Source organism: Euleptes europaea, chromosome 16 (genome assembly GCF_029931775.1).
Source record: "Euleptes europaea isolate rEulEur1 chromosome 16, rEulEur1.hap1, whole genome shotgun sequence".
Lineage (NCBI taxonomy): Eukaryota > Metazoa > Chordata > Lepidosauria > Squamata > Sphaerodactylidae > Euleptes > Euleptes europaea.
The window spans coordinates 49,055,957-49,061,995 of NC_079327.1; positions in this window are offsets into that span (position 1 = coordinate 49,055,957).

The following is a 6,039-nucleotide window of genomic DNA, read 5'->3' on the forward strand; positions in this document are numbered from 1 at the left end:
GGAGAGGAGAAGGATGTAAGTTGCTTTGAGTCCCCATTGGGAAGAAAGGAGGGATATAAATAGAGTAAATAAACTTCAGCCAAGAAAGAGGAGGAATTGTCAACAAAAGAAAAATATGTCTGGGGGAAAGATGTAATGGAGTTTCTCCACAAGGTAAAACTACCCAATCTGACATCAATCAACTCTGTACCTTGTGCATATCCTTAAATCAATCTCAAACATTGTTAATATAAAGACCATCAGATGCTTCTTCTCCAAGCATTCCAAGGAAGTGGTCTGTCTTGTGTGGCTGTTGAAAGTAATTTGGATGTACTTACATGGATTTTGTTCTTGGGTTTGGATTATGCCTAGACCAGTGATGGGGAACCTTTTAGAGACCGAGTGCCCAAACTGCAACCCAAAACCCACTTATTTATTGCAAAGTGCCAACATGGCAATTTAACCTGAATACTGAGGTTTTAGTTTAGAAAAAAACAACTCATACATTAACATCCAGACTATTGAAACAGAACAAGCTTAGCCTCCAGCTATGCCACGCTGTGAGCTATGCTCCCCTCCAACCTAGCTCCTCTCCAACCCCACCACGGGAATCACCTTTGCCACAGACTCAACAGGCTGCTGTCCACGCCGCACCCTCACGCCGCATGTGAGCCGTCCTGCCACATGTGATGGGAGGGAGGAAGCTCTCCCACTGGGCTGCTGGTTGGGTGATGTGAGAAATGCCCTCAGACGCGCGTGGAGATGGTGAGGGGAGCAGCCTGGCCCCGCGTCCCTCTGGCTTTCTAGTAACGAACTCAGGCGAACTCTGTGCTGGGGCGATGGCATGCGTGCCCACAGAGAGGGCTCTGAGTGCCCCCTCTGGCACGCGTGCCATAGGTTCGCCACCACTGGCCTAGACACTGCCTGGTCAGTATTCCATCAATCACCAATATAGATTGGAATGCATTTTAAAGTATGTCACCTAAACAGCCAATAATTTGGAATGGTCCTCATAGCTAGAGTCAACACATTTTTGGGTAATTTTCACTATGTTTTTTTTACAAAGCTTGAATCAAAGTAATGACAGGTAGACACCATCTAGAACCATACACATTGCTAGGATTTTATTTTACCAGCAGGCATTTCCAGTTCTTGAGTAGATCAGCCACTTTTCCAATTAAAACACAGCTTCTTTTTCCAGCAGTGGGAAACTGATGGCATGGAACCAATAAACTAAGCACCAAGCATGTGCATGTTTCTCCTCTGCCTATTACTACTTTAGATGCCATCCACAATATCAGCAGGGTATTTTCACTTGCAAGTTTTATTCAGTTTTAAATGTCATCCACTAAAAGCAAAAACCCAATCCCACAAGCACAGTGGATTTTTAAAAGTGTGATTTTGTTACACTATATAACACAAGGAGAAATCAGTGCTGAGGAAGGGTGTCAGACACAGAAAGACTACATAAAAAATGTTACCAAAAATTTGGGTTCAGCACAAGACCAGGTCAAATGGAGAACAAAGGCATACACACAGCTATGAGATAAGTGGAACCTCCAAGCTCAGAGACAATACACCAGATGTTGGAGTCGAATAAGGGCTGTTGCTTCTACTATCACCCTGATGATACTGCTGGAGGCAGCAGACTGATCTAGATAAATGCTTAATCTGATACTTGCTTAAGAGCAGCCCCATTATATCACCAAAATAGATTTTCCTAAATCTAAGAATGCTCCAGCTTCCAAGCACTTCATAGCCAATGTAAACTGTACCCTGGGTTTGCAGATTTTTTTTAAAAAATGCTTTTATAATGTTCACCCATGTGAAGAAAGAGATAAAAGAGAACTAAAAAGCGCCACTATATTTAACTGTAAATGTTTGTTTTGGGAAAGAAATTACTACAGAGGTGACGTGTATTAGCGCCAAAGTGTCATATGTGAAAACAGAAAGGCCTGTTCTGATGTCTTCAGTGGGTGTAAGTAGAGAAAGCTTTAAAAAAAAAGCCAGCAATAGAAGCACCACTACATTACTGATAGTTTGATAAGAATAAGGTATAATGTGAAGTTCCATGCAAATATAGTAACACAGAGATCCATAAAACTAGCATACAGGTATGCTTATTAAGGAGACCAAGCGCTATGATATCTTAGAATTACCCTGGCAGCACAACCTCTTCCTGAATTGTAATGCTGTACAAATAATCACGTAAGATACCGCACAAATGTTTAAAATGTAAAGCAAATAAAAAGCTGCCAGTGTGACTGAAAGTATCCCTATTTTGATTGCCTAGTATCTCTAGAATGTACGGAAACGGGAAATGTTGCAGGCACTTCTTCACTTTCACATTTTAAAATCATTTATCAATTTTTTAATTTGAGACTACAACAGAGAAACTGCCAGTGTGTTACCATTTTGCATTTCACCCCAGAAATTATGTACGTAAATGACTGTGAGTAATGAATTATTTGTGTGTTGTGGCCCATCCTACACAAAATGTTTGTGTCTCATTTGTTCTAAAGTTTTTTTCCTCTGGCTGGCAGTGAATAAATCATTAGCTATGCTATAGTTAGTTCCCATCAGTGCAGCATTCTGATCTTTACTGAGCTGTGCATTCAAGCAAGGAAAAAACTCTAAAGAAAAAAACAAGCACTTCTGTTCCCATCCATCTACGGAGAGGAATGCACAGATGCTTCATTATACACTTCCCACTGACCTTCGTCATCCAGAAGAGTTTCATTAAAGAGAAGGGGGGAAGAAAGGCTCAGACAAGAGACAAGGCCATTGTCTTTGTGTTCCTTTTGTCAAGTTCACTAGCCTACTGCTAGACATAACTACAGCGCAAAGATGTTAAGTTAAGCTTTCCCCCCCAGTAACACAAAAAAGCTTTGTTAGGTTCTTTCTAAGAATGCAATTAATTCCCCTTTGTCAATACAATATTGAGATGCTGGTTAACACATCCAAACATACAGAAATACAGGCAAATAGTTTTTTTTAATCTTTCGTTTAATTATGTCCATAAATAGTAACAAAAGATTGAAGAGCGTTGAGACTCAATTAGCAGCCCAATCCTAAACATTTACTTAGAATTAAGTCCCACTGAGTCCAATGGAACTTCCCTCTTTGCAGCTGGGGCTCAGTGTTGTGGAATTATGCCCAGGTCCTGAATTAACCTATGAGACCTCTTGCAGAACTCCGACCTGAAGTCAAAAGCTGGCAGAAGGCAAGGCCGTGTCCCTTCACACTCAGGTCTCTCCAAGGCAGCTTGCAAGGACAGTCTCTCCTGAGGCAAAGCATATGCAAACTGTACTCATATTCAAGGCATATTCAGAGGAGATCTTCCATTCTAAAAGAGTGTTGATCTTCTGTAGACCATCCATCTATAGCTAAAAGGAGGATCACAGTTAGATTGACTACATTCACAACCATCACTGAAGCTGGACAGGGTAGCCACCAAGCTAGATTTTAACTACCTGGGAAGATTTTTAAGCTTTGCTTGAATACTAGTCAATTGTAAGATATTGATCAAGTGGCGATATGTGAAAGCAGCCTTGCTCTACCTCCAACCCATTTCTCCTGGTTTAAGTGTGCATCTGACAAAAGTAAACACTTTTACAATATTTTCATATTACATTTCTCAGTATAACCTGACATTAGCTGAAAATGTTCTGTATGGATCAAAATGTTTGTCTTGTATAAAGAGATATATTTTTTGTAACAGCTGCTGTGATAATCTTGGTGCTCACTTTTTGCAACAGGAAAAAAACATGTTAACAAGAAGGAGATAGTGACATTCAGCTATTTTTCCTTCTTCTCCTGAAAGGAAATATAAGCACACCACCTGCATTCCCACATTGCTTCTTTTTGTGGGAATCATTTGGAAGCCTGTGAGAAGCTTCTCCTTACCTTCCAGGAAAAACGGAATAATGGAGCTATTGTGGTGGGGTTTCTTGTTCTGGCAGAGAAGGGCAAGCTATGATGAGTCTTTCAGCCCAAACTCAATTTGGTTCTGTTTTTTGTCCCCAAGAGAAGCACACAAATGCACATCAATAGTATGGCTTGCCCTACCTGCTAACACTGTGTGGAATTACCTTCTATGCAAGGGGGAGAAGGTTACACACATACCTGGAACCCTAATGGGTCAAGAACCAACCTATGTAGTGGTTAGAGTGTCAGACTAGGACCTGGGAAACCCATATTCCAATCCCCACTTTACCATGGACGCTTGCTGGTTGCCCTTCCAACAGTCATGTACTCTCAGCCTAAGCTACCTAGCAGAATTGCTGTGAAGACTGAATGGAGGAGAGGAGAATAACACAAGCCACTAAGAGAGCTGTGACTAGCCCAACGTCACTCAGCTGGTTTCATGGGTAGGAGTGGGGAAACCAACCCCGTTCACCAGATTAGTGTCCGCTACTCATGTGGAGGAGTGGGGAATCAAACTTGGTTCTCCAGATTAGTCCACTGCTCCAAACCATCACTCTTAACCACCACTCTTAACCACTACACCACGCTGACAAAATACACACTGTTCACAAAACCTGCTCAGCCCTGAATGAGTCATCTTGGTCTGTACACCAGGGCTGGTATGCCAATGAATGCAAGCAAATAGAGAGGTTCCAAATGCCCACTGCTATTTCCAGAGGGCTAATTCAGTGGCAGTACTGCATAGATTGCTTGTGCCAAAAAGGACTATAAGACCCTTATTTTCTTTAAATAATCCCAGCACTGTACCAATCAGTGGCGCCAGCTTAATTTAGCAGCATGCAACAATGATGCTAGGAGTTTCTGGACTTTGGTTTCCAATTCCCTTGCTCCTGTTAGGGCCCCATACCCTTGCATTCCAGCAGAGGTGTGGGAGGCCCACTTTTTTGCCCTTTTCAATGCTCCAGGCACCAGCAAGACCCTCCCCTTTTTACCATCATCCTTGATTCCCCCAGTAAGAGGATTAATTCACTGTCTCAAGGCTGGTCAGGGTCCAGAACCAGATTTCTTACCAGCAGATTTGTTAAAGACTTTTCCTCAGTGGCGGGCGCCACTATTAGCACTCTTGTTTACTGCAATCAATGACAGGTGTAGTTCCAGAGCTATTATTGTACCCATTTACCAGAAAGGATGTAGGTCTGATCCATGCAATTGCCACCCCATTAGCTTGCTTTTCTCCACTGGGAAACTTTATGCTTCTTATTTATATCTGAAGCTGGTTTCATGGCTGGAGACTGAAGGTGTTTTGGGGAGAGAGCAGGCTCAATTCCAAAGAAAGCATTCAGCACTGGATCATTGCTTGGTTCTTCTCCACCTGGCAGAGAAGTATATGGGCCACCCAAAGGGCATGCGTTGAATAACCTTTATGGATTTAAAGCCTGCATCTGATTCTATATACCTAGAAAGCATCTATGGGCCAAACTTAATGAGTCCTCCATTCATCACAGACTTTTGTACCAAATTAAGCTATTATATAATAACTGCACAGCTCATGTTCATTATGGCCTTGAGGGCAACTGACAAAGGACAACACTGAGTCCAGGGGAATGAAGCAGGGTTACCTGTTGGCTCCCCTCCTATTTAATCTCTATATTAATGATCTTGCAGGAGCCTTAGCAGCAGTACATTTCCATGCCCTGTTCTAGCTACCAGTCAAATCCCATTGTTACACTATGCAGACGATGCTGTCCTATCTAGATCACTGGTGGGTCTGCTAGATTGCTACAGACATTTCAGAATTATTGCAACAAAGAAAGCTTGGTGATTAATGGTGAGAAATCTAAAGTTATGGTCTTTTCAAGATCTTCTTGACCCAATCAACTCTCCTGGAATTTGAATAACCAGCCAATTCAGCATGTGTCCCAGTTTTGTTATCCAGGTATTACTTTTCAAGTTATACTCTCATGGAGAGTTCATAAAGAGTGCGCTCTTTGTTGCTTTTTTCTCTGCCATGGATCAGTATGTTTCTGGAGCAATTTAAGTCTTTGGGGCTAAAGTGCTGTCCCCACTTTTATGTGGCCTGGCCATTTGGATTACTAGAGCTGGATAGTTCAATTGATCAGCCTTTAGTTTTTT